The sequence below is a fragment of the Haemaphysalis longicornis genome, unplaced genomic scaffold (assembly GCF_048455015.1).
Source record: "Haemaphysalis longicornis isolate Haplotype H1 unplaced genomic scaffold, Haemaphysalis longicornis Haplotype H1 scaffold_36, whole genome shotgun sequence".
Lineage (NCBI taxonomy): Eukaryota > Metazoa > Arthropoda > Arachnida > Ixodida > Ixodidae > Haemaphysalis > Haemaphysalis longicornis.
The window spans coordinates 2,866,147-2,878,445 of NW_027526353.1; the positions used below are offsets into that span (position 1 = coordinate 2,866,147).

Below are 12,299 nucleotides of genomic sequence, written 5' to 3' on the forward strand. Positions count from 1 at the left end.
ATAGGCGCTCAGATTTACGCGAAGACCACATCAACAATAAGGTTAGGCGCCCATGGGGACACATAATTAAGAATAATGATTGATAAAGGTGGCCTAACTAACTAATGTTTCATAATTAACTTTTAGCGGCTACAGTAACCAGGCATGTTGGTATTGGAAAGTTAGAAGCAATCGTTTTTCTACGCAGTTTCATTAGACAGAATTCTTTTACCGCATCCGTACTCCGAGGTAACGAACTATCTAACTGCGAAATTTAATTTCCGCTCGCATGATTACGTATGCTAGAAGTCGTGACCGGCGCATACCTCCTCGTTTTTATTCTGTGTTTCGATAACGGTTCCGAGTACTGCAGATTGCGATAACGCCAGCGAAGATTGAATGGGTGCCAGTTATCAATTTTGCCTATGCGTCCATCCCTTTGTCGAACTAAACATCGTATACAGCAGGCACGTTGCCGAATGGAGGAGCTTAGCGTCGGTGCAGACTGTCTTGCATCCCGAATCGTGCGAACGGTAATTAAACTTCGCCGTTTGATATTTCAGACTACAGATGCGCTAGAAAAATTCTGCCAATTGAAAAGGCTTAGAAACATGATGGCGTCTAACTTTCTAATACAAACATCACTGGTTACTTTAGGCAATAAAAAGTTAATTAATCAATTTTAGTTAATTTAGCCTAGGCGCATACCATCACTATTGAGGTGTTCTTCCCTAAACGTAAGAGCCTCTTTTTAGAAAAACCTGTAGACTTAACTTTGATCACCCTGTCTAATAATCCACATTGTTGTTTCGCTGACTGGGGAAGTGAGAGTCGAAAGAATTTTTTTGCTGTGTGTTCCGTACGTAGTATTTCACTCGCTGTACTTCATTATTATTCAAATGAAGTAGGTGTCGAAACCAGCTGCTTCTACTGAGTTTCATTCTGAGGAATGAGCATGCGCCTTGACGGCAACTCTCGTTGTTCTCGTCATTTGGCTGAAAGGTTGCCTTCATAATCTATTCCCCAACGAAATATTGGGTTGCACCTTTACCAAAGACCGTCAGCCTACTTAGCTGTAATGGTATTTGTATAGAGCTATTGGGAATAGCGTTCCTTCTGTGGACACGCAAACATTATTACCTGCCATGTAGGTCGAAGAAAACGAGAAGTAAGACAGAGAACTTCTTGGTGGGATAGTTGGTGAATAGATGCCATAATTTGAAGCTCAACATAAACACACGGACAAAAAACCGAGTAGACGAGACAGGGGCTACCTCGAAATAAGATTGCGCCTGTCTCGTCTACTCTATTCTTCCTCCGTTTGTTTTTGTTGCGAGGAGAAAGACGTCTAGTAGAGGGCTAAGTATAATTGTCATTGCTATACGAGACAAGGTGTAGTGTTGCCTCGGTGTTTTTTATGTGATAGAAGAGAAAAAATCGCAGATTATGTGGCCTTCGAAGAGAATAGCAGTACTTTCTGTAAGCACAGAACGAAGGTATCGTGTGCACAAAGGCTTATCCTCTATTGAACGAATGCTATCTCTCTGTACTGAGTCATATTAGGGTCTGTCCGCTCACGGTATAATCGAGCAGAGAAAGTAAAGAATGCATGACACACAACAAGTATACACAAATGGGTTGTTAGCAAACCGCTATTTTTCTTATTTGTACGTACACAGAAAAGCAACCGTGCAGAGTGGAAAACGATGAAGGGAACTTGTTGAGACAATTCCCTCCTCTCGGTACGGACGTAACTATTAAGGAATGCAAAGCAAAACAAACATTTTGTTCTTTCGGGACTAGGACACAATTCTATATTTGTGTGTTACAGATAACACAACAGAACTAATAGTTTCTTTGGGAAGCTTGACTATATGTCTTTGTGTCGTTTTAAACAAACTGATCAGTTATGAGGACGTACAATATAAGCTGGGTGTGTACAGAAAGGCTTATCTCTTTTTCGAAAGTAAATGAAGATTAAGATGGCATGAACTAGTGGTTCCTATTTGAAGTTTCATGACACCAGTAAAATTGTATCGGAGGGCAGGCACGCGAGTGAACATATATACATTTCAGGGCACCTGTGCTTTGTAGGAACGAACGGATTGATATTAAAGTTTTAGGCAGAAGGGTATTTACGTGTAATTAAATAACAATTCCCTGTCCGAAATCCCGCCATGCCGGGCATAGCGGAAGCTGCTGCCGGTCAAAATAGTGGATTATTGTAGTGGAGACACCGCCATGCCAAATAGCGGGCACTATCGGGCACGCCGGTATTGGGGGGCATGGGGGTACAGATGGCGGCATACCCGTCTAGCGGGCATAGGCGTCACAGGGATAATAGTGGGTCGTGAAGTTTTCTGGAATGGGAGCCGTCTTGACAGAATATGCATAGATGTATGCGTGGCTACCGGGACACTTTTGCTGCTTAATGTGGAAGTAATGCGAAACCGTGCGCTCACACCACAGCTTCATTTTATTGTGCACAGACGCTCTTTTCACGGTGGCTTGCCTCTGTAAATAACCTCTACAGGTACTTGAGGGCATAGTTGACGCACATTTCACCAGGGGATTCTGAAAGTAGAAGGCAGGCCACATATCTGGTCAAGAAAACTCACACAGACCTTCCATTTTTTGTTTGTTCTCAATAAAACGTTTTCTCTCCTTCTTATTAACATTTTAAGTCGCCTTCTATTTCTGATATATGAACTCCGCCTGGTCTAAGGATGAACGAGTGAAAACCATTGACATGAAAAAAAAAACTACGGGCAAATCCAAAATATTTTCTGTCTTTCATTAACATACTGAAACCCCAGGGCGTGGAAAGGAATGGGATAACAGTAAGAGGCCAAGCACAAGGGTTGACCCGCAACCTGTATTAGCAAAATGGAAAAACGCACGCAGCTGCGCGCATGCGCAGAGGGAGAAGAAAATATTGATGCATCTCTGCAAACAATATTGCGCTGAAAAACAAGAAAGCACAGGATAAAGCGTGTGTAGAGGGGCTGACAAATCACTTGAGCATATAGCCGAAAATCTTGGCTCCTTTTTTGTGGAGCGTAATCAAGGTATGGCTTACGCAGTCGGCTTTTTAAATGTTCACGTAAAAGGCTTGTAGTATCTCCCTAACCATTCCATTTCTATGCTCGAAGTGGCCCTTGCTATCATCGAAACAGGGTTTTCACCCACACTTTTTGCAAGTCGCAGGTAAAATTGCGTACGTGCGATCTTTTATCGTCCCTGAGTGCGCTTCTAATCTTACATTTAAGAAGGGCCCCATCTGCCCCATGTACTCTCCTTCACGAGACAGCGGTATTGGGTGAACGGCAAACATTTTACAAGGCAAAAAGCACACGTGCGTTTACACCATGTGAGCGTTTTTTTGTTGTTCACCAATGAAAAAAATAAAGCCGGCCTATTTTGTTCTTAGCTCAGTAAAAGGGTTGCATACTATATAGGGACCCCACATTTTTTGCTTGCGTGCCGTTTTGTGCATGTACGGCAAGACAACTAACTCGGCAAAGGAACTCGTGAAACGTGCGGTCATGCCCTACATGCACAAGATGGCACATGGGCTGAAAAATGTGGGGTCTCGATATGGCGTGCAAATCCTTTTCTCAGCTAAGAAAAAAATAGGCAGGCTTTGTTCGTTTGTGAACAAAAAGCGTCCACATAACGCCAGTTTTACAACTTCCAAAGTCAAGCACACGTGTGCTTTTGTGCCTTGTAAAATGCGTGTAGTTTACCAGATACTGCTCTGTTGCATAACAGTGTACGTTGGGCAGATGGGAGCTGCTGAAAAGAAGAGCACCCACAGACGATAAAACATCACACGTATGCAAATTTACCCGCACAGTGAAGAAAAGTGCATGCAAACGTCAATTTGGTGATAACGAGGGGCTCTTCGAGCATAGAGATCGGATGCTTAGGAATATAGTAGAAGCCTTAGACATTAACCTTTATGAACCAAAATATTCCGGCACTCCCTGGGCTGCACCGCCCGGCTGCTGCCTGTGGGTATTGCGGGCAGACCAGCCGCTGCCCCAGCCGAATGCCACCGCTCACGTTGGAATGCATTTTGTGCGTCTCATATGGCGTGAAAACGTGTAAATGCCTTTTCATTTGATGTTTCATCATGCCACAGCTTACTGCCTGAAAGCACATTCATGGAAAACGAGAACTAATTCTTATGCCAGGCTTAACCACGCTGCGAACAGATGCAGTGTGTCACAGCGTGTCGCATGTCGTGAATGAAGGGTGTTGCGCGTTCTCGTCAAAATCACGAACTGTGTGGTTCGATTTTGTGGGGACCCTTGTTTCCCTACGCCTCGCTTGCACATGCTTTCGCGAACCGGGAGCAACCATTTTGGGCAGCCGGCGCATTGCGTGAGTCATGACCTCTTCGTGGCCCCATGCGCCGAACATGTCCTCTTCTTGACATGCCGAACCGGCTCGCTGTGAATCTGTGCACGAGGGCGTGGGGGAAGGAGGACCAGTCTGTCGCCTTCCTTCGCGCCACCCCCTCCTCCACCAGGGGAAGACCTGCTCTCCCCACCATGCTGACCGACCTGCAGGACGAACGAGCGCTCCGCCGGGAGTCGACTGGGCGATTTGGTCGGAATCGGTTGGCTATGCCCCGATGACGGGAACCCAGTTTGTTCCACAGACTGCCGAGATTCTGCCCTGATCGGTCGCACGGGATGCCTCCCCTGCTCCTGCAGCCGTGATGACTGTTATCGAGGTCTGGGTCCCGCGGCTTGAGCGAGTGACAGGAGCTACTGTCTCCCCACAAGCGATAGTCGTGTGGTCTGGTATATGCGCTGAATCTGCCAGGCAATAAAGCCTCCGAGAACCCGAACCCGTGAGCGAGTTTTCGGATTCCTCAGGGCTAGTGTACGGCGCGTAGCACTTTCTCTAGTGAAGCTAGCCGGGGTCCTCTGCTATCCCGTACGTTAGCCCACAATTTCTAGTGCCAGTCTTTCTAATGTGCATTGTTATACCCAGGTGTTTACAGCTACTTGCCGTCTATCTAATTCCCGTGTTCAAGTCCCGTGCTCAGAGAGAAATTCAAATGCACAGAGGCCATTCGTTCGAGTGTGACAGCGCCGCTGTGGACTGCACTAACAAGCAACGCAAGCGGAAAATATTAGTCCAAAAATATCCTGAAGAAATAAGCGTATAGATATACAATGACACAAACATACATAAGCATAAAAATCGAAAGACACACATCGCTTGTGTCTTTTTCCTTATTTCACTCCAAGTATGGCATTCACTACTTTACTCCTATATGAAGTCTAATCACCCTATAAATTTTCCTCTGGCTCATGGTGCCGTGCAAATGGGTCATCACGCTGAACTGAAAACACTGAATCAAGCAGTTTGGCACAAACAGCAAAAAAGTGTGGTTGCACGTTTCTTCTAGAAACCTGTTACTGACACCCTAGACGTCCATCGCTGACTTTGGGTATTTACAAGCGTGCTGTCAATCATTCTCGCTCAAATTGTGGCCTGTGAGGATCTATTTTGTTGCACTCCCCTTTTGTGGTCAATTGCTGCAGGTGACATTCCCATACCCGAGAGATTAGCTGCACACTCACCCTTCTCACATTCCCGTGCTGCAACGTAAGCGAAGGGTTGATTTTCGCAGACCTTGGCCTTGTGAAATAAACACAGCTAACTTCTAGAAAACCACAGTTTCTGACTGCAAGCGTCATGGAGGTCAATAAACGGGCTTTCTAAACTGGCGTGCCACAACTTTTCTTTTTCCTTTTTGCTGCTCGTGCCAAGCTGCTGGATAGGAAGTACTTTCGGTTAAACATAAAGACCCATTTCCGCAGCGCTGCAAGCCTCCAGAAAATTTATAGACTTTGCACATTTATACGCCTGAGTAAAGTAGTAAATTGGGGGAGTTGGCGTAAGTTCATTTCGTACAACAGAGCAAACACACAGACAGAAGGAAGGAAAAACATGCAAGCTCTGTGTCTTTTCTTCCTTATGCTTGTGTATATTTGCACCAAGGTACAATATCTATACGCCTATTTCTGTCGGTTAGTTCTTGCGTGAAGACTGTGCAGTTGTGTTGGTTGTTAGTGCAGTCAACAGCAGCGCAGTCATGCTTGAACGGATAGCTTCCTTACATGGTGAATTTCACACAAGGCATGGTGACTGGGAGGTGGGATTTAAAAAGAAAGCAAGCGGCTGTAATAACCCGGGTACAACAGTGGACATCAAAAAGTCTGGCACTACAAAATAGAGCCACACAAGTCATGATTTTGTCGAAAACAACGTGCCACACGCTGCATTCACAATCTGTACGTCATGGTCAAGCCTCGCATAAGAATTAGTTCTCGTTTTCCTTGAATGTGCTCTTTGGTGAACAAGCTAACTGTGGCATGATACATCAAATGGGAAGGCGCTAACCAATTTTCAAGCCACACGAGACGCACGATATGCAGTCCACAATGCGAGCGGTTGCACGCTATGGGGGCGGCAGCTGGCATGCCCCATTCCCCTACAAAGCGCTTGCATGGCAGCACACCGATCACGGAAAAATGCCAGCGCCCAGGGAGAGCCAGGCAATTATGGTCTATAAAGGTGACAGCGTAAGCCAGATGTCGATTACGTCCCACAAAAAAAAAAGCCAAGCTAGTCGGCCATATGCTCACGTGACTTGTCAGCCCTTCTCCACACACGTTTTCTTCCAACTTCTTGTCTTTTTAGCTCATTATCCTATGCAAAGCTGCTTCAGTCTTTTCTTCTCCCTCTGTGCAAGTGCGTAGTTGCACGTATATGCGCACACTAGTTCGAGTCAGGACAAGTGTTGTGCCCCTTTTTCTTGTCCTATTGTTTTCCAGCGTGTTGTTTCCCACAATCATACATGTCTTAAGTCTCCTCCCATTTTTTAACTAGAAACTACCCCTCAGCCTGAACTCAGGTTGAAGAGCTGAGAACGGTTTTTTTTTTCTGTAATTAATATCTATTCCCCAGTAAAAATACCAACTCAAAACATGCGTGTCAGCCAGTTGGAAACATCTTATATGCTCTAAATATTACATGAATCGACAATATTATCTTGACTTATTTTTTTAAAAGGCGCACGATAACAATATAGAAGTTCACATACTTTTTCAAGTTCCACATTGACGAAAGATGCTGTCTTCTCTATCGCCCGTGCCATGCTGTAGAAGGTCTGCCCCGTCACATCCTGTACCGCCGCTTCTGTAGGGTTGCCAGATCCAGGCAGAATTCTCCATAGGATGTGTTCCGCATCAGCCACGTCCATTTTGCGTCAGGCACATCCACATTTGGACCAATCTGCACTTGCAATTAGAAAACAAAGCAATTAATTTTAAACTCCCAACTGATCAACTTGGGCTATTTGAATCAGGTATAAGTACTATATCCTGTGTTGAGGTTGTACTTTACTTTATTGGAAAGCTAAATCATGTAACCAAACTTTACTGGTCACATAAATCCAAAGATTTGATCGAGTAAGTGTTGTCGTGCTCTGCAACATGCTATACGACTGGTCCAAGGGGGTCCGCGAGAGCACTTCAGGGGTCCGTGAAGCCTCTTTCAAAACTTTTCCCCTGCCACTGTTTTGTAGATTTTGCCAGAACTTTCTTGCTATGCAAAAAGGTGGCCTCGCTGCATTACATGTATGTTTAGTTTCTCTGCATAGTGCATATTTTAACGCCTTCAGCTATGACAAGAGATAAAAAGGCCTACCTAAGGCAGCATATAAGTGTTCAAAGACTTGTAGATACAAGTACAAATTGTTAGACATAATGACACCGATCAACATATGCTCAATCGTGGGGTCCCCACTGTTTTGCAAGTCAAGAAGGGGTCCCTGGGGCAGTCATGGCTGCGAACCACTGCGCTGCGATACTATTGAAGTTTTGGTAGGCCAAAAGATATACACCCGCCGCAGTGGCTCAGTGGCTAAGGCGTTGCGCTGCCGAGCACAAGGGCACAAGTTGGATTCCCGGCAAATTTTACCCTAGTGGCGCGTACGTGGGCAAAGAGCAAAGCTGTCCGCCCCACCTAGCTTATTTTTGGTTCAACTAAGATTATGCCTGGTTATGCTTGGAAACTCGGCCAAGAATATATGTAGTTGTTTTGAAATGCGGACAAGTTTTAAAGAAAGCTTTCTGCCTCTACCAGCCAACGGTTTCTTCGTGGAGTGCGCAACAAGAAACTTCCAACGTGGCTAAGGAGAAGGAGGGCCCTTTTCACTCATGAAGCACTGTGTAGACGGAGCGGCGAAGGGCGCTATTACCCAGCGTTCCCCGAATGCCGGAGTTGCTTTCGGAGCTGTGCGCCCGGTGGGCACGTTGGTAGGACCATTGCGTTGGCTTTGTCATCTGCTTTAGCGACGGTTGTTTTGGCCTGTTCTTGTGCAGCTTCGCGTACATTGCGCGCTTCGTTCACACGACTTTTTAACTTGCTTGACAGCACCTCCTGGGTAATCCAGACCCGACGGAATTAAGTGGCCATACACCAAAGATACGTTAAGGATTGGTTTGGAGGGCAGGAAAACAAAATGTACAGACCCCTTTACAGACATCTGGTCACTAGAGAAACGCTACCTTTTGCGCAGTGCTTGCCACGAATGGGACTTTGTTCTCTAAATTACTGAATACAAACATGGTTGTGTTTTAACAGGCATTACACAAGGCAAAAGAACAACAGGATCTGATAAATAGCGATTATAAAAGTTCCCTCAGCTTTTTTGCAATTCTCAACCTTACTAAGCTAACTAGTTATCGGTATAAATGGGAATCGCTAAGCTCACATGCGAAATTGCTTCGGTGTCTGCGCTTGTGTCGTGCGTTGGTGTAGCCCCTAGCTAGCTCATCACGTTCCGCTGTCTCACCCTTAGAAAGACGCTCGTCACCGTTTTCTTTCTGCTGACGCACGGCCAGGATACAGCGGCGGCGTCCGGCGCTCTAGCCCGGCCGTGGCCAACACTGCTGCAATCGGGACGCCACCCCCGTGAATTCCAGATAATGGCTTGCAAGAATATGTGGTTTCACTCTTTGCACTGCCACGTTTGTGAATTCAAATGGCAGCATCGGCAATTGTTGTGGGTGTCGTTTACAGCTTTGCTTTCGAACCACCTTTAAAGCGTGGATTGGAACCAATTTTTTTTTTCCTTGGTGTCGTCGTTAGACCCCAAAAGAGGAATGACCACTCAGTGATGAAAGAATGTACAACGTATGCGTGCCAACCAACATTGCAATGAAGCCCAATGTGTGCGGTGGCCACTTTTTTAATTGGAGGTGAAAAGCATAGGTGCGTGCATGTTCAAGATTTCGGAACACATTAAAGATCCCCAGGTGGTCAAAATTAATCTGGAGCGCTCCACTACAACGTGCCTCATCGCCTGTGTAGCGTCGGCGAATACACCATACAATCAATTAATGCAGCTCGAAGGGTAATGGAGAGCACAGAGGGACAATCGTTTGCTAAAACACTTTTTGAACTCCTTTGCTCTCAACCATTTGGCTGTGTGGTCTGGTGTCTGGGATGCTAATTAAGTTGATTAATGTTAATGTTTCACAGACACTTAGCTTCTTTCACTGCGCTAAGTCAAGCAAGGATTGAGCCATAGTCGCTACATGATTTCTTCCTACGTACACGCTGAAGAACCCAGCAGCACACGTTTGTACAAGTTTGAAATTGTCTGTTTACATGTTCCGTCGATGCTTTGCAATGTGGTAGTAGTAGTCATCATATGCAAAAATATCGTCGTTGTTCTTTGACGAGCACTGCATGCGCCACTTGACAACAGCTGGGGCACAGTGGCGCGCTTACATGCACGACGCATGCGCTGCTTTCCTCGATTTGCGTCGAGGTTCCATGGAGCAAGTGTTTAGCAACTGTGGCGTTGCTGGTCGCTAGGCAACCCGAGGCACTCCTCCAACATTTTGCCTCTTTTTTTTTTTTGCTAAAGGCACTGTGCATGCGGGGGTCGGTTGGTGGTTGCTCGAGGCACGCGCTCACGAGCACTCGGCATTTTTTGGGTATTTTAAACGCATTAGCGCCACACATTACAGCCAGCTACAACAGTTGCACTGTTCAAACAGCACGCATGGGAGAAAAATGCTGCATGAAAGCCAGTCCGTAGTCCAGCATTCCAGTGTCTATGAGTATCTACTGGTAGATTGACACTAATGTTCTTTCATTGCTATTTATCACACTGCGCACCAGGGGGGAAGTCTTGTACCAGCACCATCATCATCATCACTGCAATCATCACCACGAGTATGAAATGGCTGATCAAACACGACTGCCCACCTGGGCGGCTGGTCTTCAGCGCTCCCAGTTCTGGCCGGGCCTACGCGTACACAATAATGTACCAAGCCGCATCTGCAACAACCAAATCTGCTTCTTAAAACAAATTCTAATCTTGCCAAACTTTTTGTTTAATGCTTTTGAAGTAAGCCATAACCGAACACATGCAGCTGAGAAAACAGCGTTAATAGAATAGCTTTTGCAGGACAGCTATTGAAATGCGTGACAGTAAAACTCTGGAGTGCTGTATCACTGCTTCTTGCGGGTTATTTTTATGCGTACACGATTGAAACCAGGTCATTCATCTATTACAAATAGCTGCTACAATCAGGCCACTATTCGTAAACTCGAAGCGCCAAGGCTAGTACACAGGCCACATTGTCTACTGCGACTTGTGTGGTAGGAACACGTTACACTTCTTACAGTGCACGTTTTAGGGGCGAAGCTCCTTAGGGCGTGGGTCTGTCCATCCTCGACGTATGTATGTAGCCACCTCTAGTTTAGTTCTTGGATTGTTTACTAGATGGCGTGGCTACCTCTAGTTTAGTTCTTGGATTGTTTACTAGGTGGCGGGGAGCGTTGTAATAAAATCCGTTCGCTGTTGGCGCGCGCTCGGAGTCGCCCGATGGATAAGGCTGCAGATGTGCGAGCCCGCGAGGCAGAAGCGCTCCGTGAAGCTGCGCGACGCCGCCGCCAAGATCCTGCCGTACGAGAGCGGGAGGCCGAAGCGTGTCGTTTGGCTGCGCGACGACGCCGCCAAGATCCCAGCGTTCGAGGACGAGAGGCCCAAGCGTCACGGCAACGGCGCGAGGACCCTGCCGTACGCGAAGCGGCACGGCTGCGGCGCGAAGAGGATCTCCAAAACGTCAGAGAACGGGAAGCGGCGAGAAAGCGCGCGTATCGGCAGGCAGACGCCGCTGCAGTGAGAGCTCGTGAGGCGTCTGCAAAACGCATCAGGCGAGCTCAGCCCCAAGGTGCCGACGCGCGTTTTAAGCGAGACTTTCTAGACGTTACGTTTAGACACAGACGTAGTGGGCGAACTTTCACTGAAGAGTCACGGTTTTACCGATGATTTCCCCTCAGGAGCTACGCCCACTCATCATCATTCACCCCGGGGATATGCTGTGACTTTTTTTCACTGCTTTTTCACTGGACATAATTAGCCACGACACAGTATTGTTCTTCCATAGAAAGAACAGTGCGACATGAGCCACTTCCAGCACGTGTCGGGAGTGGCTGCCGTTCTCAGTTTCGGTTCCCAAAACCCCAATTAATTGGACAGTCTGTGCTGTGTGCAATCAGGTTTTAAACCAGTTGTTGACGCTACCGTTCTTTTTATTTCGACTATTAGACAGCATTCTTACATGGCCAAAAATTAAAGTGCAGTTGGATAAGAACCAATATTTTCTAAGAAATAACTGTTCATCGAACTTTGCTCTTGAGTGCTGCGCGTGCATCCAGCTGAAGTTGCAAGTTAAAAGAAAAGTGCTGCCGATATTTAAACTGCAGGCTGAATTCTGGTTTTTTGGCTCCTTATGATTCATTAGTGTACAGCAACGACAAGGGAAAAATTCTGCTTACCTGCCCATCTACAGCTGCAAACATTTTCAAAACTGGCTCAGGGAGGAAGGGAAGAGGGGACACCACAGCTCCAGCAACACCTTTCCTCCAGCAAGAGAACCTGGTGGTGGTCGCACCGGCACTGCAACTGCTAAAAGCAGATACAAATGAGGATCAGGCTCAATATACTGAAACAGTTCAAATGCAAACATAAAGGCCCAAATGCAATGCATTGAAAGTCCACGTAGGTTCCTAAGAAAAATGGTCATCCGTGTGGTTAGCTGGCTGCTCCAAGCAATGCTATAATGGGCAATAATTGTTGCATTGTGCACCAGAAGGCACTGATTACCAGGACAGAAGTGCAGTGGATGCTTAGTAGCATATTCTACTGTCACCGCTCCTCTGCCACCGATTTGTTTTACGAGAAACCCTGGAAGCAGGTGCACATTCTCGAGACT

At 46.5% G+C, this 12,299-nt stretch overlaps 1 long non-coding RNA gene across 1 annotated transcript; it reads right to left on the bottom strand.

Moving 5' to 3' along the window:
• Nucleotides 1–2,443: 2,443 nt before the first annotated feature.
• On the bottom strand, nucleotides 2,444–11,997 carry LOC144177971 (uncharacterized). The gene is made up of 3 exons (XR_013323898.1): nucleotides 11,863–11,997; nucleotides 7,106–7,296; nucleotides 2,444–2,553 (listed from the first exon to the last, which is right to left on the bottom strand). It is a non-coding gene; the product is annotated as an uncharacterized LOC144177971 (long non-coding RNA).
• Between the last annotated feature and the right edge of the window lie 302 nt (nucleotides 11,998–12,299).